This window comes from Macrotis lagotis, chromosome 7, assembly GCF_037893015.1.
Source record: "Macrotis lagotis isolate mMagLag1 chromosome 7, bilby.v1.9.chrom.fasta, whole genome shotgun sequence".
NCBI classification, from domain to species: domain Eukaryota; kingdom Metazoa; phylum Chordata; class Mammalia; order Peramelemorphia; family Peramelidae; genus Macrotis; species Macrotis lagotis.
In genome coordinates, this window is record NC_133664.1 from 217,932,256 (window position 1) to 217,960,247 (window position 27,992).

Genomic DNA, 27,992 nt, shown 5'->3' on the forward strand with positions numbered 1-27,992 from the left:
TTCATCTGTGAAATGATATCATAATATTGCTCTATCCTAGGCTCTGTTAATTGTTATCTGTCTGACCTTGGGCAAGTGACTTCTGCTCTCTAGGTTTCAGTTTCTTCATTTTGTTTTGTTTTTAAGGGATTGGACTAGATAAGCAGTTCTCAAAATGTGGATCAGGCACTCCTTTGGATCCCTGAGACACTTTCAAAGGGGTCTTCAAAGTCAAAATTATTTCCATAAAGATTTTAATTGTAGTATGCTAAATATTGATAAATGTAACCCACTTTTCAAAAGCATCATTTGACTAACTTGCCTTCTGTCACGTTATCTCAATAGGGCATGTGCCAAAATGGAAAGACTGCATCGATGATTTTTGAGTCTAAAGAGACTCTAAATCAAAAAAAAATTAGAACTACTAGATTACATAATCTTTAAGGAACTTTTCCACCCTCAGCCTTATGATTATGGGGGTTTATCAACACATCAGCTATAAAGCATATAGACAAAAGAATTATAGAATCCTAGAACTTTAGAATTGGAAGAGACCTCTTGAGTTTTTGATCCTCTCATTTTATAGATGAAAGTCCAGAGTTACATGGCTATTAATAAGTGGAAGAATTGGGACAATAACATGGATCCTCTAACTCCTCTGGTGAGGTTGAATCAAAGCTTTGCCTACAATACCAAGTAAAATAATATGACCAGAAAGAAAAGTTCTTAGACCTTTAAAACTTATTGTAGGCTTGTAGGTTCTCTAAGGTACTTTCTATAATCTTATTATTTTTATGTTCACTCTGTGTGTAAGCAATTACTAATAAATATAAATTATACTTCTTTAGTGCTTGCTTGATATACTTTCAGAAGCACTTTCAGCATTATTATTGCTGATGTCTATGTGTGTGTCTGTGTGTTCCATTTTTGCCAGAAACATGATTTCATAGGTGTATGATACTCTCTGTGATTAATTTCCTCTATCATTGCATACTGGCACATTTTTTCATTATTCATAGACTTAGAAAGTTACTGAGAGGTTGAATGATTTACTCAGGATTACAGTCAATATTTGTCAGAGACAAGACTCGATCCCAGGTTTCCCTGACTTAAAGGCCTGCTTTCTTTCCACTATGGTATGCTTTCATTTCAGGATAACTATAAGAATAAAATAAATATTTTAAAAATTAGTTTTACTCTGTTTTAAAATGTTTTACTGATTCTTTAAAAAATATTTCCCAAAATACCTTTCATAGAACCCTCTCTTCTAAAAAAACCAATTCAACATGAATATGATTATATGCCTCATTCTGCATCCTTAGGTCCCAGCCTCTCTGGTGAAATATGGTACAAAATCAATGTTCTGGAGTCAAAGATTGTTCTTGGCATTGATATGAGTTCTAATATCTTTTATTTAAGGGGATTAAGTGATCTTATGTATTTGGTTATTACCTCAAACATGATCCATGCCTGCTTTTCCTGTGAGGCTCTTGTTCATGATCTCTCGTAAATTTGTTACAGCATCCAGTGTACAGGAGGATACCCCTCAATACCTTTTGACTTTGAAAGATTACTACCACAGCATTTGGGCTGCCTGCCTTTACTCCTCATTCTCAACATGTGACTAGTCCATCTTCTTTCTTCAATCACTCATTTCTCTGATAACATATTTTACTCTTCTACTTCCAAACTTCTTCTTGACTATATGTGGCAAACTGGTTACATCTTTCACATACTTCTCTTTCCAGGTGATATTCATTTCTATTCTTATCTCACTGCCATAGAACAACATTGGTATTAAAACAATGGACATTTACTTCTGGCAGAAATTTGGATTCTATAAAGGACTTCTGTTATTTATTGAAGATAATCCAACCCACACTCATCTTCCTGCTTAATTATGGAGATGACTCACTGTCCATTTTTACTACCTGTTCCAGCTATACATACTAATGGAATTGTACATCCTAGCTGAGGCAATAGACACTTCATTAATTTTGTCTTTCCTGTCTGCATGGTCTGGACATATTTTTTAGTGGTTATGGATCTTTTCCAAGAGGCTTTACAATGTTTTGGGACTTGATGTAACTAGTATGATGTCATACATCTGCCCACTACTCACTCTGCCAGATCCAATTGTTCTCCCCTACATTGAGGCAGGACAACTGCCCCTACTAAGGCCTGAACTCTTCTGCCCTATACTAAGACAAAATGTTGTTGATCTATTACAACTCTTTTCCCTCCTCACCCCTTAGCAGGCCTGTACTGCCCTCCAGTGCTGGGTGTGGGGACGGCTATTACATAACCCTTCGCTTGAGCCAGATGCTGATAGCTAGGGTGTCACCGCACTTTAGCTGTTGGGGCACAGCACTTGATGAGGTCAGGAACTGCTACAGTAGATGGATTAGGCAAGTTCCAGAAGAACTCTAACCAATCAAGCCGAGGCTTGGGTTCCCCCATTCCTGTTGAGATCATTTTCTCTACTGTGGAAAATTTCTCATCCTCTCAGTAAATCTCTATTAAGGGATCCATGAGTTCATGATTTCTAGAACTTGAAAGTCTGCCACCAAGACTAGGAATGCCCAGCTCAACATTGCCCACCTATCTAAGTGGAAGAGTAAATTCTGAAGGGATTAAATTCTGAAAGAACTAAATTCTGAAGATCTCCTCATTGGAAGCTTTACAGAAAGAGAATTATAGTTTGCAGTTTAAGAGTAAGGGTAAGGGGCAGCTAGGTGGCACAGTGGACAGAGCACCGGACTTGGAGTCAGGAGTACCTGGGTTCAAATCCTGTCTCAGACACTTAATAATTACCTAGTTGTGTGGCCTTGGGCAAGCCACTTAACCCCATTGCCTTGAAAAATCTAAAAAATAATAATAATAAATAAAAGAGTAAGGGTAGAAATTTTTGATTGATATGGAACCCCTGACTTTTTGGTTTTTTTAAAGTAGAACATAGGGGCGGCTAGGTGGCGCAGTGGATAAAGCACTGGCCCTGGAGTCAGGAGTACCTGGGTTTAGGTCTGGTCTCAGACACTTAATAATTGCCTAGCTGTGTGGCCTTGGGCAAGCCACTTAACCCCATTGCCTTGCAAAAACCTAAAAAAAAAAGAAAAGAAAAGAAAAGAAAAGTAGAACATAATTGGCATGTCTTCACTTCCAAAAATGTCTCTAGGTTCTTGGGGGGAGGGGTGGAATTAAGCATTGTTATTTCAAGTGTTTTTCCCAATGGTTTGCAACAAAATTCATATGACTTTTGAGAGTCTATTGACCTCAAATATCATGTTAAAAAGAAGCAAATCAAACTTAAACAATGCCTTCATTAAGGTTATTAGACAATACTAAAATTTTCATAATCTTCTTTAATCCATAGTCTTTCACTTGGATTGTACCTTTCCAGGGCTGTTTTTTCATCTTTGGTATTACCCTGCCACCCAATCCTCCCCTGTGACTCCAACAAACTGTAGCATTTGCAGTGGCCATACTTGGGTCAGCAGATGAGGGAAAACCAGGTTGAGAACAACCAAATGGCCTCAGAGTCATAGATGAGTTAGGAGGGTGTCAAGGCCATCATCCACTGCATCCCAGGTCATCACCAGTTGTCCTGCCACTGAACTTTTTTTTTAGGTTTTTGCAAGGCAATGGGGTTAAGTGGCTTGCCCAAGGCCACACAGCTAGTCTGCCACTAAATTTTGATGCAACTCTGCCTCATTTAAACCTAATTTATGCCAGTGAAGACATTACCCTATGATGTCCTCTTTGAAAATGAAGGATGAGAATAGCAATACATTCTTAATGGCTGGTTTTGTCCAGATACAATAGAACTTATTCAGTTGTATTGTCATTTCCAAAGATCCCTTCAAAACTTAAGAATTCTTTATGCCCCAAGGGCAACAAAAATGTGCATGCCCTTTGATCCAGCAATACCACTACTGAGTCTATACCCTGAAGAGATGATGAAAAAGGGTAAAAGCAAAGAATTGGAAATCAAATAAATGTCCTTCAATTGGGGAATGGCTTAGCAAACTGTGGTATATGTATGTGATGGAACACTGTTGTTCTATTAGAAACCAGGAGGGATGGGAATTCAGGGAAGTCTGGAAGGATTTGCATGAACTGATGCTGAGTGAGATGAGCAGACCCATGGGGGCGTTGGACTCACTCATTTCATCAGTGAACAATTTTGGGCTATCTGCAATGGAGAATACCATCTGTATCCAGATAAAGAACAATGGAGGGGCGGCTAGGTGGCACAGTGGATAGAGCACCAGCCCTGGAGTCAGGAGTACCTGAGTTCAAATCTGGCCTCAGACACTTAATAATTACCTAGCTGTGTGGTCTTGGGCAAGCCACTTAAACCCATTGCCTTGCAAAAAACCTAAAAATAAATAAAATAAAGAACCATGGAGTTTGAACAAAGTCCTTTAATTTAGGGGAAAAAACTGCTATCTTACTGTCTGATCTTGTTACACACTCAATTTGGATCAATGTATAACATGAAAACAATGTAAAGACTGACAAAATTGCCTTCTGTGGGGGGTGGGGGAGAGGGAAGTAAGATTAGGGGGGAAATTGTAAAACTCAAAATAAATAAAATCTTTAATGGAAAACAAACAAAAAAAACTCTTAAGAGTTCTTTCCCCAGTTACACACAAATATGACAAATAGAGAGTGGGGCCTTCTTTCAGCAAGCCTTCCCCCAGACAAATGAGTGATGATGATCATTAGCAATACAAAGTGTTTAAGTGCAACAAGGATAGAGCACAATCTTTTCTTTTGAATTTGTCCATTTCTAGTGAGGGGGAAAGATCTTATTTCCTAAATTTCAATCACTCCAGGTTACTTTTAAAGTCAACTGAAAGGAGGCCAACTCAGCAGGAAGGAATGACCAAAGTTAGTTTACTCACTATTTTCCCATGAAGCAGCTACAAGCTCTAAAGTTATTACCTTAAATACTTAGACCTTTGACCTAGGAAAGTCATTCAACCTCTGTTTGCCTCAGTTTCCTCATCTGTAAAATGGGGATAACAACATCTTCCTTGCAGAGTGGTTGTGTGAGAACAAAATGAAATAATAACTGCAAAGTAGGTTAGGACAATAGCTAGCATATAGTAAGTACTTTGTAAATATTTACTATTCCTATTCCTATTGTCATGAACATTATCATCATCATTACCAAAAGTACCACTAGAAAGATGAAGACTAATCCTCTGTATTATATATCACCTACTCACTGAACTCTGTGTTTCAATCCTATCAGCACCAACTAGGGAACTCAACTAGACCCTGGAGACTGGTAAAGTTAGATACTTGAACAAAATGAAACATTTGTATATCATTCAACAGGTAACAAAAAGAGATTCATGTTTTTGGTAATGTTTTATTTTTTTAAATTTAAATACAAAATAAAAAAGGAAAAATTGCCATGTACACAACAATATATGAGGGGATTCAAAATGAAAAAATTTATTTCCATTTCAAGAAAACCTATATAAAAAATACTGCTCAAAGTTTTCAAAGCTGTCCATCTTTTCCTGATAGGTTTTCTTTTGTTCTTTCTTATGCATATTTTACTTTATATTTACTCCATCCCACTTGTTCACTACCATAAGGAAGGCTACAATTAAGCATGAATAGATTTAGATATATAGATATGTATGTAGATATATACATATCTATAAATATACACATATGCACCCATATACATCTATGTAAGATCATACAATTCTTATTTTTACTTGTCATCTGTTTCTCTGAAGGTGGACTACATCTTCCTTCATAAGTCCAAGTCTTTCCATGCTTTGCTATGGAATCAACCAGCTATCACTCCCTACATCACAGCAACATTCCAATCCAAAATTCTATCTTAGAGATTGTCTCCAATTTTCTGCATTCTATTCTTAACTGTATAAGTTGTATTTATACAAGAAAATTTTAATTTAAAATAATCAAAATTATCCATTTTACACTTTAACAATGCTCTCACCTTATAATATAGTTTAAAGTCTGATACTACTGAATCTGCTTCCTTTACATCTTTTTTTCCTTGATTACTTTGAAATTCCTGATCCTTTGTTCTTCTTAATGAACTTTGTTATTTTTTCTTAGTAAAATATTTTTTTAATAATTTAATTCAGGTGGCAGTTAAAAATTAGGTAAAATTTTCATTTTTATTATATTTGACTTAACCTACCCATGAAGAATAAATATTAATCTAATTATTTAGATCTGACTTTATTTGTATAAAAAGCATTTTAGGTCAAAATCATATAGTTCCTGCATCTTTTGGCAAGCATGCTTTCAAGTAGTTTATCCTGACTAATTATTTTAAATGGTCTAAAACAATATTGATTGCTATTGCTGACACATGGTTTCCCTATTTTTCTCTTTTGATTAAATCTATTTTAATTTTGTCTGAGGTCATGATTACTAGCCCTGGTTTTTTACAAAATAAATTCTACTACTGACCTTTATTTTAAAAAAGGAGATTTACTTACCATTGCAGAAGAATATTCAACAAGGATAGGCATTGAGCTCAGCTGACTTTGTTGAACAAAGCTCCCTTGCCTGAATTGCCCATTATGATCCACCAACCAAGCATCTGAAAGTGCCAAGAACATCTTGTAGCTCAGACAATGAAAAAAAGTGATTTCAATTGAATTTTTTGTTCCCTGAGTCAACCAAGCCTCCAAGATGCTCTCAATATCTTTTAAGGAAAAAAAGGAAAACTATCCTATCTTTCATTAGAGAAAGAGTTGGGTGTATTACTCTTACCAGAGAAGGAGCTAATGTAATCTCCATATGGAAGAGTCTGCGGAGCCTGTTTCCTGAACAACATGAGGATGTGTAATGGAAGTTTTGATCTTGATCTCCGAATTAGAACATGCTTAGACATTCTGTAACTCATTCTGGTCTGCTAACCAGGGGGAAAGATAACCTGTAAGTTGGAATCAACAGAAGAGATGGCAGAATTAAACTTCTAGCTAGAACTAGGTGGATTTAGAAAGTACTAGTTAGCCAGTGCCTTACTCTTGGTCTATCTTTTCCCTATCTTGCTACTTTCAGGGGAGAGAAACAATGCTGGAAGAGAAAAGGCTTCTGGCCATCCCCATTTACTCTCATAATTCATTATTTGTCTCTTTTGTCCCCATGTTGCATTATAATTATTTATATATGTATTATGTCTTCCACTAGCCTGTGAATTGTGTCTTATTAAATGTCATACTTCCCTTTATTTCCAGCACAGTGAGTAAATAAACAAATAAGTGAATAAATGAAAAGGCCACAAATGCTTACTATATGCCAAGCAATGAAATAGAAAAAGAAAAGCAAAACAAATAACTGCTCTCAAGAAGTGAGGCAATACATGTTGAAGGTTTCAGCTACAAATGAAAAGGAAAGGTCCAGTGGTTCTTAGGGTACAGAGGCAAAGAAGATGATAGGTAATACATCTTCTTTAATGTAACTTATACCAAGAAAACAATATTTACTTCTGATATTGACTATTTGATGGTGTCAAGAACTTTCTTTTCCAGTTCTTCAATAACTTTTGCAGTTAGGAGGTCAAGGGCTATAGACTTTGCAGACAGTTGACAGGTAACATCTCCCCCTAGATAAGATAATATATATAGTATTTTACTATATATATTTTTATATATATAGTATATATTTATATTTATATATTTATATATATATTTACTATATATATTTTATTAAGAAAAAGTATAATATACTATTGGACTTTGGGGCATCTTGGTGGCAGGGTTGAATCTGAGGGACATTGTTATTTCTGAGCTCTAGCTTACATTCCTTTCAGCAATAGTTGGTCTGTGCTTGGTGTAGGTGGCATTGGGTATGTCAGGTACCTTCAAGAGTTATTGCTCCTGATAATAGCTGTATAAGCCAGGTTGGTAGAAGGAAGGAGACCTGGGGGTGCTGCAGTTGCTAGGTCATTTAGTCACTGAGTCCTGGGCTATCTCTGACAATCTCAGAGGGATAGATGCGGTTTGTATGCAGTAAGCACTTAAAGTGTTGATTAAATTATCAGTGTTTTCTGTGCTCCTTGTCCTCACTAGGAGATATAGTCTTAGAAAGCAAAGTTTTAAGATTTTTGAATGTAATATTTGATTTTTGAACTACTATTTGGGCTGTCTGCCTGAGGTAAATGAGAGGTCACCATCTAGGGTTCAGAATACTGGACTTTGCACAGGGGATTGAGATGATAAGGTAACTAAAGCCATGGTGCAAAAGCCAAGCCAAAACACACAAACCAGTGGAGCGTCATAAGAGAAAAATGTCAGGCCGGTGAAAGAATAGAAGCTGACACATAAAGAAAATCAACTGAGTCACTGCACTGTTAGGTAAAAACAAAAAGTGAACTTAGCAATCCTTGAGACAAACCAGTAGTTCTTGAAATCTGATAAAGCAAGCAAGTAAGGAGCAGACCATTGGGAAAATGACAATTCAATGTTCTCATGGGCTTTGGTGGCACATTCTATTATACTGGGTTTATGTGAGCCAGCCATGCCCCCTTCTGTTCCTGAAGTACTATCAAAATATTGAGACCTATATAAAAGTATATAAACTTATTATTAGAATATCATTTTCAAGACCCATTACAGAGGGTAATCTTTTTGGAGAGCCTTAGCCCAAATGCCATCTTCATGAAACCTCCTGTGACCTCTGCTAGAAGTGATTTCCCATTCCTATGAGCTCTCATAGAATGTTATTCATGTAGTTTCTGATTCTGTTTTGTAGTACAGTTATTTGTATTTGTAGTATGTGTATATATGCAAATATATTCTATATGTACATATTTTATAGGCATCAACTTCAGAAAGGAAGCATAATATAGTGAATAATTATCACTGAAGTTAAGAAAACCTGGTTCGAATTGCACCTCTGACATATACTGGCTATATGTCTTTTAGCAAGACATTTAATCTCTAAATGTTCTAGGCAACTCTTTAAGATGAGAGTTCTTCTACGCCCAAAGGGCAACAAAAACGAGCATACCCTTTGACCCAGAAATACCACTACTGGGTCTATACCCTGAAGAGATGAGAAAAAAAGGTTAAAACATCACTTGTACAAAATTTTCATAGCAGCCCTGTTTGTGGTGGCAAAGAATTGGAAATCAAGTAAATGTCCTTCAATTGGGGAATGGCTTAGCAAACTGTGGTATATGTATGTCATGAAATACTATTGTTCTATTAGAAACCAGGAGGGACAGGATTTCAGGGAAGCCTGGAGGGATTTGCATGAACTGATGCTGAGTGAGATGAGCAGAACCAGAAAAACACTGTACACCCTAACAGCAACATGGGAGTGAGGTTCAACCTTGAAGGACTCGCTCATTCCATCAGTGCAACAATTGGGAACAATTTTGGGCTGTCTGCAAAGGAGAGTGCCATCTATATCCAGATAAAGAGCCATAGAGTTTGAACAAAGTTCAAGGACTGTTCCCTTTAATTTAGGGGAAAAAAACAGATATCTTTTTGTCTGATCTTGTTATCTCTTAGACTTTTTTCTCTTCCTTAAGGATATGATTTCTCTCTCATCACACTCAATTTGGATTAATGTACAACATGGAAACAAAGTGAAGACTGACAGATTGCTTTCCTTGGGGGTGGGTTGGGAAGAGGGAAGTAAGATGGAAAATTGTAAAACTCAAATAATATCTTTAATAAAAAATAAATAAACAAAAAAATGAGAGTTCTTAACTTTTGTTGTATCATGGACTTCTATAGCAATGTAATGAAATCTTGGAAACCTTTACAGAATAATGTTTTTTATATATTTTTATAAATTTATTTATTTTTCCAACTACATGCAAAATAGTTTTTTGGTAAGATTTTGAACTCTGCTTTTTTTTCTTTCTCCCTACCTCACTTCCTTCCCTCCTCCCTCCCCTTGACAGAAAGAAGTCTGATAAAAGTTATACATTTATAACTATGATAAACATATTTCCATATTAGTTATATTGTAGAAGAAAAATCAGAACAAAATGGAAAAAACATAATTTTTTTAAATTGAAAAAGTATACTTTGGTCTACATTCAGACTCCATAGTTCTGACTCTGAATGTGGATGGTATTTTCCATCACAAGTCCATTAGAATTGTCTTTGATAATTGTGCTAATGAGAAGAGCTTAGTCTATCATAGTTGATCATCATATGGTTATTGCTAATGTGTACAGTGTTCTCCTGGTTCTGCTCATTTCACTCAGCTTCAATTCTTGTAAGTCTTTTCAGGCTTTTCTGAAGTCCTCCCATCCATGATTTCTTATAAAACAATAGCACTCCTTCACATTCAAATACTACAAATTGTTCAGTCATTTCCCAATTGATGGACATCCCCTCAGTTTTCAATTCTTTGCCTCTACAAAAAAAAAAGAACTGCTATAAATATTTTTGTACCGTGTGGGGTTTTTATCCTTTTTGATCTAAGAGTGGTATTGCTGGATCAAAGGGTTTGCACAGTTTTGGTTGTAGTTCCAAATTGCTCTCCAGAATGGTTGGATCAGTTCACAACTCCACCAACAATGCATCAATGTCCCAGTTTTCCCCCATCCCTTCCAACATTGATCTTTTTTTTTGTCAGATTGGCCAATATGATAGGCTTGAGTTGGTACCTAGAGTTGTTTTAATTTTCATTTCTCTAATCCATAAAGATTTAGAGCATTTTTATATGACTATAGATAGTTTTAATTTCTTCATCTGAAAATTATCTGTTCATATTCTTTGACCAGTTATCAATTGAGAAATGACCTGTATTCTAATAAATTTGACTCATTTCTCTATATATTTGAGAAATAACTCAGTTCTCAGTTCTCTCTATATATATATTTGATAAATAAGATCTTTATCAGAAATACTAACTTAAAAATTATTTCCTAACTTCCTGCATTCCTTTCAATCTTAATTGCATTGCTTTTATTTATGTAAAAACTTTATAATTTAATGTAATCCAAATGATTCATTTTGCATTTTATAACATTCTCTATTTCTTGTTTGATGATAAATTCTCCCCTTTTCTTGACTTGTGGTAAGAATACTTTTTAAATTATGTAGAAATAAAAATGTAATTTTTCCCATTCAAATTCACAGATCCTTTAAAATCTATCAATTGATTGGGATTCTATGAACACCAGGTTTAAACTGATGGAGGAAGCTTCCTAACCCAAGAGTCCCACATATCAAATTAAATCACTGGTCCAACCTCTATTCCTTATTATACCTTTTCTCTTATTTGATGAGCATCTCACATTCAGGAAACAGAAATTCATCTTTATATACACTAAACCTTAGTACAGTGGCATTTAATAAATAAACAATAATAATATAATATACCATTGTTTACACATCATAGATTGATGACATATTTATGTATTATATATTCATGTGTATAATATAATATATAATAAATAAGCAATATAAATAATAAAAATAATGATAAAAATAATAAATAATGAATATTCATAAATTGAAAAATCAAATTTTCTCCTTCTTAGCAAGCTCACCTGTCAATGAAAATATTTTATTTGGCATGTTTGTTATAGAATCATAGATTTAGAACTAGCAGGGATCTTAGAGGTTATCTGGGTCATTGTTTTCATTTTGTAGATAAGAAAACTGAGACCTCAGGGTAGCAAAAGGAATAGCCTGAGTTCCTGCAGGAAGTGGATAGCAGAACTGGAATTTGAACCCAAGTCCCCTACCTATAAATCTAGTGTTTTTTATTTTATCAAGGTGTCTTTTCTTTTTTGAAAGAAGAGATGTTGTGACTAATAAGAATAAATTAACAGGGTAATCAATTGATTCTGCCTGGCAAAAAAAAAAAACCTAGGACAGAAAAAGTTTATCATCTATAATTGCATTAATAAATGATGACAATGTAGTGTGTAGGCATGAACACCTTTTCAAAGGGAAAAGGGAACCTGAGTCAGAGTTAAAACCAACTGTCACATCAATGACCCAGAAGGCAATATAGTGTAATGGAGAAAAGGTTGAACTTGACATTAGGAAGACATGAGTTCAAATGATATTACCAGTTGTCTAACACTTGGGCAGATCATGTAACCTCTTTGAGGATCAGTTTTCTCACTTATAAAAATGAAGGTTAGGATTTAATCACCTCTGGGGAGACTTTCCTTTCTAAATATCTTATACTTATCAAACACATCAGAAAACCAATAATAATGAACATTGCAAAATAAAACTTCATAAATATCAGTATCTAAGATAAAATACTTCAGAATATTATCATGGCTTCTTTTCCTAGCATTGTTAATAGCTTTTTTCTGTTTTCTTGCTTTAAACAACTAGTAGCATTTTCTTGCTTTTAGTACTAATAATTAATAGTAATCAAATTAAGTAGCAATTAAGGTTAAAAAATTAAAGTTTTTTTTATTTTTAAGGTCAGAAATTTTTATCACCTTTATTTGAAAATATATGTTCACCTGAACTGTTCATTTTCTCAAAGGCCCAAGAAATGACTAGTAATTTTCTGTTGTCTCAAAAAACTTGATTTGGAGTCTGTTTTCTGGATACTATAGCCTCAGTTCCCATTATCCCACAATCACCCATTGCTTCAAGAGTAATGCAAGCTATGTGGCAAGTAATTTGATCAGTTAGATCATTTCCATAATTAGAAAAAGGACATATCTCCCTAAAGTATGTGTCCATGTCTTAAGTCACACATAAGAGAATGTAATGTACAAAGCCCTCTTCTGCATATAAATAGCATCTAGCTCACCTCCCTGCCAACTTTTCTTCATGTGAGTAGTTACTACATAGCTTCAGCTAGACACATTTATGATGCTGTCATCTGCTTAGGGTATCTGTTTGATGACTGACAAAGCACAAGTCAAAACATCTTAAATAGAAACTATTTTGGTAGTTACTTAATGTGTGTGCTTTGGACACCCACTTATTCTAGATGAGAACTAAGCTTCTATGGGCTACATACACTCCATTTTTAGAACATTTATACTTGGAGAGTGCTTTGCTATAATGTTTTAATAATCCTTACAGAATCAACTTGGACAGATGTCTCTATCCAAGGATTTGTTCTGGTCTTGTGTTCTGTATCATTTTCTTAAAATTAATTACTTGAATAAAAGGATAAAGGGATAGATGGCTTACTTATCAAATTTGCAGGTAAAGGGCCTTCTCCAGGTTCTTTCCCCACAACTCTCATTTGTTCCTGTTTTGTTCTTTGCTTTTGCAAGGCAATGAGGTCAAAGTGACTTGCCTAAGGTCACACAGCTAGGTAATTATTAAACATTTGAGGCCGGATTTGAACTCAGATCCTCCTGATTCCAGGGCTGGTGCTCTATCCACTGTGCCACCTAGCTACCCCCACAACTCTTATTTGAATAGACAGGCCAGATTTCCAGAGGATTCCTGATTACTACATTCAGAGTTCCAGAGGTAACTCTGAGTAATTGGTTTCTAATACTGTTGTTTACAATTGACTTTTAGTCAAAGTATTTATTAAGATGACATAGCAAGAATAGTAGTCTCCCCTGCCAAAGTCTGAGTCATACTTTTCCATAAATACATACAACAACCATGAAGAGAATACAGATGCAAATTTCAAAGGACCTGAAGCATAGTAGAGCACTCAAAACTATGGAACTCAAAACTCTTTGCACTGAGAGTCCTCTTCTTGGAATTCTCATGAATTTTCCCTTAGGAGCTACAAGGACTATTGCTTTTCTAGAATCATTATCTAGCACTTCTTTCCACCTTGAAGAGTGGCACAGTTTGAAGTTGCCACTATCCTCACCAGCCTGCCATTTTGAATCAGTATGTAGCTACTTCCCCTGCCACTGAACTGCCAGTCTAGTTGTTCCTGCTGCTGTTGTTCTGACCACAAGTGGGGCTTCTTATGGGACCCCTACTCTTTCTAAATTTAAAATGTCTCCATCTTGGAATACTCATTTGCCTAAGATCAGAAAAGAATAAACACAAAAAGACAAAGATGGACATGTGATTGACATATCACATGTGACAGATCTATCAAGGTGGAAGACAGGGTAAGGGCTCTTTCACCACCTGGCCTATCATTCCTGCTCCAAGGATTAACCTCTGCACTCAACAGGCCTCTCAATTCAATCTATACAGGTTACTAAAGATCAACTAATTTCTAAATCTGATGCTCATTTCTCAATCTTTATTCTTTATGACTTGAAGCAACATTTGATTCTATCAAGCATGCCTCTACTTCTTCCTATGTTTTTATGGCACAGCTCTTTCCTGTCTGGCCACTTCTTTTCAGTCTCCTTTACAGGCTCTTTGTCTCTGTACTAGCCCCTCTCCTTTTTTCCCTCATTTTATCTAATTTTCTTACTTGATGAGTTTGAATACCATCTCTGTTCAGATAACTTCTAAATTTACATAATATGCATTCATATCTGCTATGTAGGTATGCATGCATGTATGTATATATCTGTTTATCTTTCTATCATCTATTTATTTGCAGACAGAGCCTCTCTCTTGAATTTTAGTCTTTTAATACCAACCACCAGTAGATAACTGGATTCCAAGAACCATAGAAAATAGAACTCACTATCTTTTCCCTAAATCTTTCCCTCTTCCTGTACTCTGCATTCCTATTAAGGGTTCTAGCTTTATTTTAGGGACCCAATTTTTTCATCTTCAGTTTTCCTTGACTCTTCTCCCCCCCCCCAATTCCTCACATCCAATTAGTTGTCAAATATTGGCAATTCTAATTCAACAACATACCTTCTATCTTCTCCTTCTTTCTATATACATGTCACCCACTTAGTTCAAACTCTCATTATATCTTTCCTGAATTTTCTAGTAGCCTCCTAATTGCTCTCCCTGCCTCTCCGTCCCTCCAATTCATCTTCTAAAGAGCTACCAAATTATTATTATTAAGGTATTGATATTCTTTTTTTTAAAGATTTTATTTAGAGTTTGACAATTTTCTCCCAATCTTACTTCCCTCCCCCCACCCCTCACAGAAGGCAATTTGCCAGTCTTTATATTGTTTCCATGGTATACACTAATCAAAATTGAATGTGATGAGAGAGAAATCATATCCTTAAGGAAGAAACATAGAGTAGAAGAGATAGCAGGATCAGACAATAAGATATCAGGTTTTTCTTTTATTTTTTTGATCTTTGATCAAACTCCACAGTTCTTTCTCTGGATGCAGATGGTATTCTCCATTGTAGACAGCCCAAAATTGTCCCTGATTGTTGCACTGATGGAATGAGCAAGTCCATCAAGGTTGATCATCACCCCTATGCTGCTGTTGGGGTGTACAATGTTTTTCTGGTTCTGCTCATCTCACTCAGCATCAGTTCATATAAATCCCCCCCAGGCTTCCTTGAATACCCATCCCTCCTGGTTTCTAATAGAACAATAATATTCCATGACATACATATACCACAGTTTGCTAAGCCATTCCCTAATTGAAGGACAATTGCTTGATTTCCAGGTCTTTGACACCACAAACAGGGCTGCTATGAATATTTTTGGACAAGTGACATTTTTACCCCTTTTCATCATCTCTTCAGGGTATAGATCCAATATTGCTGGATCAAAGGGTATGCTTAGCTAACTCTTTGAAGAAGACACAGAATTGACAGTCAATGTTGATCATTAGCTTGACTTTGGTAATATATGATGACCAAGTGCTGAAAGGTGTATTTCTCAAGTAAGCAGGAAGAGAACCAGCTTCACAGTTGTACCTTGACATTTCCTTAGGTAATTTGGCTATTTTGAAATGTATTGTCTTTTTGGACAGAAAATCATTTAGTAGATGCTATGGAAGAGAATTCACGTGAACATTTTCATGCTAAAATGATTAGTACAAATAGCCTCAACAATTTATCCAAGTTCAATGTTTGGATAGAGCTAATTAGTACATTACCTGTTATTAAACTCAAAGTAAATAGATCTTGTCTTTTCAACCTTTATCATTGATGTATCACAGCTTAGTGCTTTATTTTAATTAGGCTATTCAATTCATAGCTACTTCCATGTGGTAAAAAGATATGCTTTGTCAAGTTAGTCATCTACCATGACAATAAAAAATCCTTTGCATCTTTAACATACAGAAATAATTTTTGGCTGATTGTGTAGCTGGTTATTAATTCCTATTTATGAGTCAGACAAAATTTAAATTAATCATTATAGAAAATTTTCACAAATTAAGATGATTTCTAGATGAAATTTTTTCAACCCATGATTAGAAGCCATTAGGAAAGCTGAAAAATCTTAGTTGAGTAAATATTTTGTGAGAGATGATCTCTGAAAGTGTCACCCTCCAATGTAAGTGAAATGGATTTCACCTAGGTCTAAGCATATAAGTTATAAAAACCATCCCTCCTTCTATGCATGTATATATTATATAGAGATATAAATTATTTCAGGTCAACATGAAGTTCAGTCACTAAAAGAAGATTCACTATCTGAACTTTCTTTGGCATTGGCTTCACCTTCCCCATCAGGCACTGGGGCGTCTGGCCTCTCAAGGAGATCTGGGTCTAGTACTTCAGAAATCATTTTGTTTCTTATTGCCATCACAGGAACACCCACTTGAACCATTTTGAGATATCTGGCATATCTTGGATCCTTGGCTACAGTTAAGATATGTTCTGCTGCCGCTTCACATTTCTGTGGTCCAGTGTCTTGTATACTGTTTTGCTCGGATTGAGGAGACAAAGATGACTGTGGACCTGATGGGACTTCAGGGCCATTTGTAACACCATTAACCTTTGCGGTTGATATTTCAAATTTGACATCTTCTAGACCCAGAATAGATGATAGCTTTGCATCCAAAATATTGAGAGTTGTTTCAATTTGTTGGATCCGAAGAGAAAGAGCTGACAGCTTCTCTTCACAAACTGTCGAAAACCAATTTAGGAGCTGTACTGTATGGACCACAAACTGGTTTAGAAATGCAACAGTCCTTTTCTATTGAATTGCTGGCACCTTGGTCAGGTCTATGCCCGACCCCATCAGGGGCAGCCCGTCCTCGTCCATGGCCCCAGCCAGCAGGCCCCACGCCCCTCACTTTCCCAGCCTGGTGCCCAGGAGCGGCTCCTCACCAGCCCCCTCAGCTGCAGGCCCCACCGCCCTTTCCCATTGATATTCTTAAGGCACAGTTTTGACCATATTATATCACCAGCTTGTTCAGAAGCTCAATATTATTTTTTGCCTTTACTATAAAATACAAAGACTTTCCAATCTGACTTCCACCTGTCTTTTTAATTTTTTTTAATTTTTCCAATAATATGTAAAGATAATTTTCAACATTTGTTTCTTTGTTCTTTTTGTGTATGTTTTTGGTTTTTGCAAGGCAATGGGATTAAGTGATTTGCCCAAGGTCACACTACTAGGTAATTATTAAGTATCTAAGACTGGATTTGAACTCAGGTTCTCCTGACTCCAGGACTCCACTGGGCCACCTTCAACATTCATTTCTGTAAAGTTTTCTCCCTTCCACCCTTTCCCCCCCCCCATTCTAGGATAGCAAGTAATCTGATTTTTAGTCTTCTTGCATATTATTCTCCTTGATGTACTCTACCATCTAATCAAACTGGCCTACATGCATATAATATCTGCACATAATATTCCATCATCCTTTCTAGGCTATTGCCATAACTACCCTTCATATCTTTACTTAGTGGAATCTTGAGCTTCCTTCAAAGTTTAGCTTTTGAAGTGTCTTTTCCTACAAGAAACCTATTTTTAGAACCCTGGAAATTACTTTGCTCTTTCATCAGAAAATATTTTACATATATTTTGTATTTAATTTTCTACACAGATATGAGCTCCTTGAGAGCATTTTTATCATGGTATCTTTAGAAACTGGTAAAGTTTTTAGTGAATGTTTGTTGAATTAAATTTAGATGACATGAAACTGAATGATGGTATTCAAAAGGATCTTCCCAAGTTAAAAAATTGAGCCGAATCTAATAGTATGAAATATAATATGGATAAATTTAAAATAGTGCACCTGAAATAGACTTGATATAATAAAGGAGAAGCAAGGGTAGACAAATTTATCTGAAAAAAAGTATGGGGTTATAGTGGACAGTAAGATTAACATAAGTCACCAATATAATAGTTTAATCAAGAAAACTAATGTAATCTTGGATTGAGTTAAGAGAAGAATAGATTCCAGGAATAACAAGCTAATAAACCTATTGATCTTATAGTCAGAATGCTTTTGTTGAGTTCTGGAAACCACAATGATAAGCTAGAGAGCATTCAGAGTTAGGCAATCAGTAAATCTGTAAAAAGCCTTGAAGAATCTCTACCAGTTGAAGGATCAGGGAATTTTTGGCCACCAGAGTAAAAGAATGAGTAGGAATTTATATCTCACATTAGGCACTTGAAATTCTGTTATATGTAAGAATAATTTAATTTATTCTTTTTATCACAGAAGGTAGGACAACAAACAATGAGTAGAGTATGCAAAAAGATAGTAAATTTATATTTACTGTAAGGAAAGACTAACAATTGAAGCTACTGAAAAGTGGGAAAGGCTAATTTAGAACACAGTAGAATTCCCTGGAAGTCTTTAAGCAAAGTTGCATGTTGAATGTGTTACTGTGGGATTTTTTCCTTAATAAGTTATTAAATTAGATGACTATTGAAGGTCCTTCAAACTCTGAAATTCTATTTTTCTTTAAATCTCTGTAAAATGGGTAAGTGGAAGATGACATCATCCCAGATGGAGAAAAAAATGAAACTCAAAGGGATTTAGATAAAAGATGTATTTAAACTCATTCAAGGTGGGACAGTTAAGTGGTTCAGTGGGTAGAACACCTGCCCTGGAGTCAGGAGGACCTGAGTTCAAATTTGGCCTCAGACACTTAATAATTACCTAGCTGTGTGACCTTGGGCAAATCATTTAACCCCATTGCCTTGCAAAAACTAAACTCATTCCTAGGAATTGTTTTAGATAACAGCACTCTGAACAATATTAGAGGAAACAAAACATTCTCAATTAGTTCCATGTATCAGAATCTTCATCACAGTTTTGAAGTTTCCATTTTGATTTCACAAGTCATGTGACTTGCCTCAAGTTTCTCTCCCCATAATATGTCCTATAAACAGATACTAGTATAGTCTATGAGGCAGTTTTTTATATCTTTTCTCTTTTTCTAATCATATAAAAACAAATTATTCAAAAATTTTGTTTTACTATCATAGGTTTAGGGCTGGAAGGACTTTCATTTTACTTTGTAAATGAAGAAACCAAGGCTCAGTAAAGTAATTTGTCCAAATCCCAAAAGGTAGTAATGAGCAGAGCTGGAATTTGAACCCAAGTCTCCACTTATAAATCCAGTGCTCTTTAGTATACCAAGAAGCTTTTCTTTTTTGAGAGAAAGGTGATGTAGTGACTGAAGAGGAACAAGTTAACAGCATAATTAATTGATTATTTAATGCATTTTACTTACCTGGTAAAAAGATTAAATAAAAAGCCCAAGGCAGAAAATTTCCTCATGTAGGAACCTGTTTTGTGTAAGGGGTATAAAATTATAGTAATCCACCATACATAGGAGTAGGTTCTACCATCATTTTATTAATTTTAATATTAATTCTTTTTTTGTTCAAATCCTGCTAATTTTGCTTTGTCTCTATAACAACTTCAATGTTTGTTGTGGTGCCTTTGCCTATAGCTGGGTAGAAAATCTGACTACCCCTTCCCACCTTTATCATCTTGGGCCAATCTTTTCACCTCTTTGGGCTTCAATTATTCATATCAACTGAGGTGATGAGTTAAATGAGTTTAAACTCTAAAACTCTAAGTTTCTAAACCATGGTTTCTTCCTGGAATACTTTTCTTCCTCCTTATTCCTCCTTATCAACTCATATCCCTTACCTCTTTTAAAATGTGACTCAACAGTCACCTTCTCCAGAACATTATTTTTAGTGATGCCACCTAGCTCTGGTCACTTTCCTAATAAAGTTCCTGTATCCCTTTAACCTGTTAAATAGTGATTATGTGTCAAATAAATTTAGTTGGTGAAAAAGAGTGTGTTCAGAACTGTTGTTTTATGTGTGCTTCATATAATCTCCTATGACTTCTTGTTCCTCTTCTTCCTCTCATTCTAGACCCAAATTATAGAATCTGAGTCTTTCTTCCTTTCCTTTTAAAAATACTCTTTACATTCTCTTACTAGAGGATTGAGTTTGTTTTTTAAAACCTAACCATTGCCTGAATTTTCCCTCCTTCTTATTCCCTTGTTATTCAAACTGCTAGGTTGAAGCCAACAAGTCAAAGACCATTTATTAAGTACTCACTCTGTGCTAGCACTGTGCTGTTATAAGGAAACAAATATTTGAGAAAAGAGAGTTAATCCTTGCCCTAAAGAAATCTGCATTCTAATAAAAGAAGACAAGAAATAAAAAAAAAACTAAAATGCATGAAAGGGGTGGGAATACCCACAAAAGGTACTGATGGTGAGGTCTGAAAAGCAGCAGAGCTGAAAGTCAATTTTATTTTTGTGTCCCACTAGTATGTGTGTTCTACTTTCCTTGAGCCACTTCAAATTAAAGTGATGTTCAGGGGTTGAGATGGCAGAGTGAGAGCTTAACAACTTTGTCTTAACTCCCCCAAAACTCATTTATAATGACCACAGAAAATGTGCCAAACCAAATCTGACCAGGAAAGCCAAGAAAAAGTCAAGAATGAGTAATTTTTTCCAGCCTCAGGCAGCTTAGAAAGATATACATAGGTCTGCTGACATTGGACTTGGGGTTGACCAGGAAGACAGTGCAATACAGCAGCAGCACTGTGGAAATGGTAGCATTGATGAAGAGTAGCCCTGCACTTAGGTCAGTAAAGGATCGAACACCTAAGCAGAGAAAAAGCCTAAGGAGTTTCTAGCAATAGAATCAGGAGCATTAAAAGGTCCATGAACAGCTCAGTCATCCATTTTCCAATTCCAAGTGATGAAGAGAAAGGTTGTAGGATATCAGGGGTTATAAGTAGAGAGCCTAGACTAGGAAGAAAACAAAGAAACCTCTTCCCAGATCACATCATTTTGGAAGCATCAAAAATGTACAGATCTCCAGACTAAGTTGGGAAAGCAACAGAAGTGAGCAGAACCAGCAGATCACCTTACAGTAATAGGAGTTTTGTAACAATAATCAACTATGAAAGACTTAGTTACTCTTATCAATATAATGATTAAGGCAATTCCAAAAGACAGCTAATGAAAAATACTATCCATCTCCAGAGTGGAAACAGTTGAACTCTGGGGCAAACTGAAATATAATTTTTTCATTTTCTTTAAAAAAATCAAATGATAGTGTCAAAGAAGAAACTGGGAAAAGAAGAGTAAGACTAGAAACATGAAAAGAGAATTAATTAGCTTGGTAAAAGAAACAAAAAATACTGAAGAAATAAATTCCTTAAAAATCGGAATTGGTCAAATGAGATATTAGGAAACAAAATAAAGTACAAAAGCTGAAAATAAAAAAAATCTCATAAAAAACAGAAAATGGAAAAGAAAACAGAACCATGATTTTTTTTTAAAAAAAGTCTAGATATATCTCAAGAAATTATATAATTGTCACTTTACATAAATTTGCATTATGCAAATTGAACTTCACATAAATAATTTTTCAATAATCTGAATTACAAAAAAAATTACCTATGTTGCCTTCTCTCTCTCTCTCTCTCTCTCTCTCTCTCTCTCTCTCCCCCTGCCCTTTGACTTGGTGCTGCTTGGTCTACCATCTACCCCCACCAAAAACAAACAAGCAAACTACCTCCATGAAAAAGCAGAAGAATAGACCTCCAGGGACTGTCCCCACTGGATCAGGGACTTGGCTTAATATCTTTGGCACAGAAAGAGAAGACTTCTGCATCCACCTGTGTGTCTGATGACTGCATGCCTATCTTTTGTCTAACCATGCTTAGTACCACATATCTGTCTCTGGCCCCTGTATGTAACTTGTCATCTTTTATCTTTGTCTGTATCCAGCCCCCTGTGTCTTCCCTGCCCCATTCTTCTTCTCTGTCCTGGCTAAGCCCTCATATGACTGGCCCCATCCCAACTGTTCTTGTTCCTCTGAGCAAATTCAGATTGATATAAAAATCACTTTACATAGTGGAAAGCAGGAACTATTGTATAAAGAAAAACTGCCCAAATATCTTTCAAAAAAGAAGAAAGTAAAAGAATCAACTGTTTACTTCCTGAAAGAAATCTCAAAAAAAACAATTCCCAGCAATATTATAGCCAAAATTCAGATCTCCCAGGTAAAGGCAATCAATTACTAGAAGCAACTGGGAAAAGGGACTCAAGTATCAATTAGAATCTTACAAAGATCATAGGGGTTTGTAATGTGATGTTCTGGAAGGCAAAAGAACTAGGATTATAACCACTCCAGATAAGTATAATCTTTCAAGGGGTGAAAAGGACATTTAGTTAGAAGAATTTTAAGTATTCCTAATAAGAAAAACAGAACTGAACAGAAAATTTGACATTTAAACACAAAATTAAAAAAAATACAAGATGATTAAAAAAAAGTGGGGGAACATAAGGGACAACATGAGGTTAAACTGATCGTTTTCTTATATGGGAAGATGATATATGTAATCCCTCAGAACTTTATCAGCCTCAGGGAAATTAAAGCAAATCTTTGACAAAGGTCATAGGTATGAGTCTATTATATTTGAATGAGCTCAAAAGAAGAATGGAAGGGTTAGAAAGTGAGCTGCATGCACTTGGAGAAGGAAAAGGAGAGGAAGAATGTGGTCATCTCACATTTCACATCACACAAGAAAGAGTTCATGAGGAAATGAGTGGGCAATTCATATAATAGAGGAGAATGAAGGAATGAGTGGACAATAGTTGAACCTTACTCTCATTTGAATTGATTCAAGGAGGGAAGAATATATACACAGTTTGGTATCAAAATTTGTTTTGGTCAACAAGGAAATAGAAGGGAAAGGGGCTAAAAGAAAGTGGGTCAAAGGTTAATAAGAGGAAAGATAGGATAAAGTAGGCAGTGAACAGAAATAAAATATTTTCTTGAGGCAGAGAAGGTAACAAAGAAAAGGATAAATATAAGATAGCAGGATGAAGGGAAACCCACAATAATCATAATTGTAAATATGGATCAGATGAATCTAGCCATAAATGAATTAGAAACTAAAACCAACAGTATGTTGTTTACAAAAAACACATTTGAAATAGAAAGATAGTAGGATGATGGTTCTACTTTATACCAGTCATTTAATAACTCTACAAAACAAGTAACAGCCATAATCAGCAAGTATTAGGTTATAAACAAAAACATGGGGACAACTTGCTATTTTTTGCTTTTAATTTTAGGAAGTGCTAAATCAGAAGAAGAAAAGACCTTCCTGAATGATGCATTATATACAATCCCTTAATTATTGGCATGTTTTCTAGACAGTCATTGACAGTAGATCAAAAGGTTTGATATTTGGAGGTATTTTTCTGTTTTATCCAAGTGTCTTTGCACTCTTATTTAAATGAACCTTCTCCTCAGTCAGTTTAACTTTCATATCTACTTAAGATATAAGGTCCTTGATCTTAGCAAAATTGAATGTATTCTTTCATAACTTTTCATTATACTTTTTGTGTACTTTCTGTTAGATAGTCATTAGACCAGGAGGTATAGCCCTTCAGTTAAATCACCTCATAAACACTATTAGCCACATATTTATGATCATTTTTGCAGTCTTATAAATCTACATCCATTGCCTAAGTCAGAATAAAGATTCTTTTTTTTTTTTGGTAAGGCAATGGGATGAAGTGACTTGCCCAAGGTCACATTTTAGGGTAATTATTAAATGTCTGAGGTCAAATTTGAACTCAGGTCCTCCTGATTCTAAGACCAGTGCTCTATCTACTGTACCACCTACCACTATAACCCAAAATGAAGATTCTACTACTCTACACAATTACATTAGACTCTCCATGTTCTCCAAGAACCCAGCCATGACAGTTAGAGGCTGTTTACTCCTTTTATTGTTATGCAGGTCATTATCACTTCTAATAACGTGGTCCTTGAGAAAGCTATTTATAGGGGCCGCTAGGTGGCACAGTGGATAAAGCACCGGCCCTGGAGTCAGGACGACCTGGGTTCAAATCCGGTCTCAGACACTTAATAAATTACCTAGCTGTGTGGCCTTGGGCAAGCCACTTAACCCCATTTGCCTTGCAAAAAAAAAAAACTAAAAAAAAAAAGAAAAAAAAAGAAAGCTATTTATCTCTCAAAGTACATAGTGACATAGTGTAAAAATATCTACTGAGTTGGAAATAATCATCAATTTGCAGTTAGGTATAGATTTAACAGCATTGGAATTGATAAATTTAAAGATTTTTCTCCTCATACTGGACCAAATTAAGATGACTTCCTCTCTCCTGCTGACAATCAGTTTTTCATTTTAGTCACATACTTTTTGGTGTTCTGAGGAAATGACTGCCATGTTAGAAATCTACAATTTTTCTCTTTTGCTTGTCTTCCATGACATCAAAAAAGACAAGTTAACAGACAAAAATCATCCAGATCTTTAATTAAGATGCTGATGGCACATACTGTGGCCCAATTCACCAATACTAAAAACTATGATCCTCTTATTGGGAATCTGATATTCTCCTTTATGACATTTATAATCAGATATTTATAGTCCTCATTTTGAACTTGAATTTGAACAAGATAGTTAAACTGTGAGAAACAGATAGAACACTGCTGCTCTGAGTCTTGCATTGTAAATATCCATTTCTAGAAAGCTAAATAACTCTGGCAAGTTAATTCACAGAAATCAATAACCATAGGAGAGATTAGCAATCAGAAGGACAGAGCAATATCATTAGAAAACCAACTTCCAACTCCTCAACTTTATCCTGAGAACTATGAGGAGACAAATTTCCTGCTAAATTGTGGAGCCCCAATTTCCCAAGGAAGTAAAATTGGGAGCATGAGCTAGGTGATCTTTGCTGTAAAAAAAGAAACATTTCATACTCCCAAGGACCTTATTTTGGGAACCTGTAGAGATTTCAACTTATTTGAAGACTTGAAAAATATCTCTTAGTGGCCTGGATTGAAAAAAAAATAGATTCTGTTTAGAAAAATCCTTTGGACGAAGATTATATTTAATGTTTATTCAGAAAGCAGTAGCTCAACTGATAATCTCTGAAAACCTTCTAAAATGGATGAACATGAGGGGCAGTTAGGTGGTGCAGTGAGTAGAGTCCCCACTCTGGAGCCAGAAGGACCTGAATTCAAATTTGACCTCAGATACTTAATACTTAGCTATGTGAACTTGGGCAAGTACTAAACCACATTGCCTTGCCAAAAAAAAAAGAAAAAAAGATAAACAAGAAGGCCACATGATGTGCAGAACTTGGATTCTCACTGTTATAATTCTTTGTTATATACTTTTTCTCACTTATTCCTCACCAAAACTCAGTGATGTAGCTAGGCAAGTACTTTTCCCATTTCACAAATGCAGAAATAGGATCATAAAGGTGAAATGACTTAATGCTGCAAAGTTAATAACTAATGACACAACTCAAGAGCCTCTAATGCTGAATCCTTCATAATCTTGCTATTATCTACTTTTCTAGATATCTCAACTTAGTTTCAATCATGTTCTCCCTAAATTCTAGATAAACTAGAGTACTTTTTTCTTGACACTCAGAATGCTATCTCTAGCTTCCATACCTTTACTTAAGCTACACTTCAATCCCTAAATACACTGCCTCCTCTCTGATGTCTTAGAGTCCTGAGTTTCCTTCAAGGCTAAATATAAGTGGTACCTCCTGTCAGAAACTTTTTTTCTGATTTCTTTGGTTATTATTATTATTTTTACTTTCTCAATATATCTTATATTTATTTAACTATGTATATGTTTTATCTCCCAACTAGAATATGGGTTCCTGGAAAACAAAAGTGATTTTTCAGTTTGCCTTTTTCCCAGAGTATAACATAATGTAGTTTTCACATAGTCAGCACTTAATAATTTTTAATTGACTGAATTTGGAAAGAAAATTACAAGCATTGAATAAAAAATAAGACTTGATTGCAAATTACACAAAATTCATTTCAAAGACCTAATTTTTCTAGATAGCTTAACTAAGACTGGTGTTTGCCACATCTTTTTAGTGTAATAATCAGTGTATTGTTTTGTTTTTTCCACAAACAAAATTTTTTCTATCTCTGTTGAAGTTCAGACTTTGACATGTCTTGACTGCAAAAAATAGACATATACAGTATGTTTTCTATATTCAGACAAAAATCTTAGCATTCAGTTCATAAAGACAGGAGAAATCAACCTTTAAATTGTGGTTTGGTTTCTAGTAAATGTCATGTGGGCACTAACTCCTTCTTAGTGCTTAAAAAACGCTGTCCACATCTGTTTATCATTTCAGAAGAGAGGTAAGAAAGAATGTGGATGTTCTACTTTGGAACATTTTTGTGGCAATGTAGACATTTCTGTGAAATTTGTATATGAAAATTCCAAATTCAAGGATTTATGAGAGCAATTGTTTTAGAAGTGAAAACATTCCAAAAAACTCCAAATGTCCCTAAACAAGCCTACATCCAGTTGTATATATTGGACTAGCTAGCTAGTTTCTCTCCCTGCCCTGCTCTCGAGTAAATATATACTCTTATACAAACACATTAATATATATATATGTGCAAAATAAAAAAAATTATTTTGAAAAGTCTTACAGAATAAAATTCTGCTTATTTGCAGAGTTTGGGGATTGGCAGAAGACTATTCCACAGAGGTGAACAAACACCTCTTTCAGCTTCCTCTTTTCAAATCCCTGAAGAAAGTACTTCAGTATAACACTTTGCTTCCTTCAGCTTGGAAATAAAACACTACAAACCACTCATGTTTCCTTAGTTTATTTTAATTCAGTAATATGGTAAGAATATGCACTCCATATTCAGTGATTCTTAAGTAATCTTGCATTTATTGTAATTCTTGCATTTATATTTGTTTCCAAAAAACTACAATATTTTTGGCTTTCTGTGGTCCTACACTGATGCAAAGCAATACATGTCCATGAGGGGAAATCTCATTTAGAAAAGCTTATTTTATGTGTGTGCATATTTTTATGGGGACCCACTTTGGGTATGTTATCTCTGATTCCCTGCTTCTCAGTCTCTGCTCTGGGCTTCTCTCAGTTTATAAAAGTATTACTTGGGGGCCTTTGAACTTTCAAACAAACAAAAATTCCTGGTCCCTGTTTATTTCCCTGCATTTTTATACCATGTAATCTGTATGAGCTTGTGAGAATGTCTTTTAATTTTCTTGTCTCATTAGGATGAAATTACTTTCATGAGTTCATGGGTTCATGAGATGCCGTTTTCCCCTACTCCTTCTACAATGTTTGTATCGCTGGCACACCTATTATGTAAGATGGTCTTTCCTTTCTTTAAGGGAGTATTGAAAAATGATATATGGATCAGGATATGGATCAGATATAGGGATAAGGAAAGAGTTTATAAACAAACCAGAGCTAGATGGTATCATTTTTGATTATATTTTTATTTTGATTATATTATATTTAAAAGGTTTTGCACAAACAAAACTAATGCAGCCAAGATTAGAAGAAAAGCAGAAAACTAGTGTGGAGGGTAGAGGGATATTATAGTATTTCCCTGATAAAGACCACATTTCTCAAAAAATGAAGATTTACCCTAAGTCATAAAATTAAGAGCCATCCCCATGAGATAAATGGACAAAAATATAAACAGGTGGTTTTCAGAAGAAGAAATTGAAGCTATCAATTGTCACATGAAAAAAATGTTCTAAATCACTATTGATTAGAGAAATGCAAATTAAAACAAATCTGAGGTACCCATTTCTCACCTATAATATTGACTAAAATAACACAAAAGGAAAATGACAAATCGTTCAGAAGACATATAAAAATTGGGTCACCAATTCACTATTGGTGGAGTTTTGAATTGATCCAATCATTCTGGAAAACAGTTTAGAGCTAGATTCAAAGAGTTGTAAAACTG

The 27,992-nt window shown here is 35.2% G+C and overlaps 1 long non-coding RNA gene and 1 pseudogene across 1 annotated transcript in view; one reads left to right on the forward strand and one right to left on the reverse strand.

Moving 5' to 3' along the window:
* LOC141493995 (uncharacterized) overlaps nt 1-26,842 on the forward strand; it is a 74,893-nt gene extending 48,051 nt beyond the window's left edge. The window contains exons 2-3 of the long non-coding RNA XR_012470374.1: nt 21,739-21,922; nt 26,713-26,842. This is a non-coding gene — a long non-coding RNA (uncharacterized LOC141493995). The remainder of the gene's footprint in view (nt 1-21,738; nt 21,923-26,712) is intronic.
* On the reverse strand, nt 16,040-17,021 carry LOC141493994 (WASH complex subunit 3 pseudogene; annotated as a pseudogene).
* Nucleotides 26,843-27,992: the final 1,150 nt, after the last annotated feature.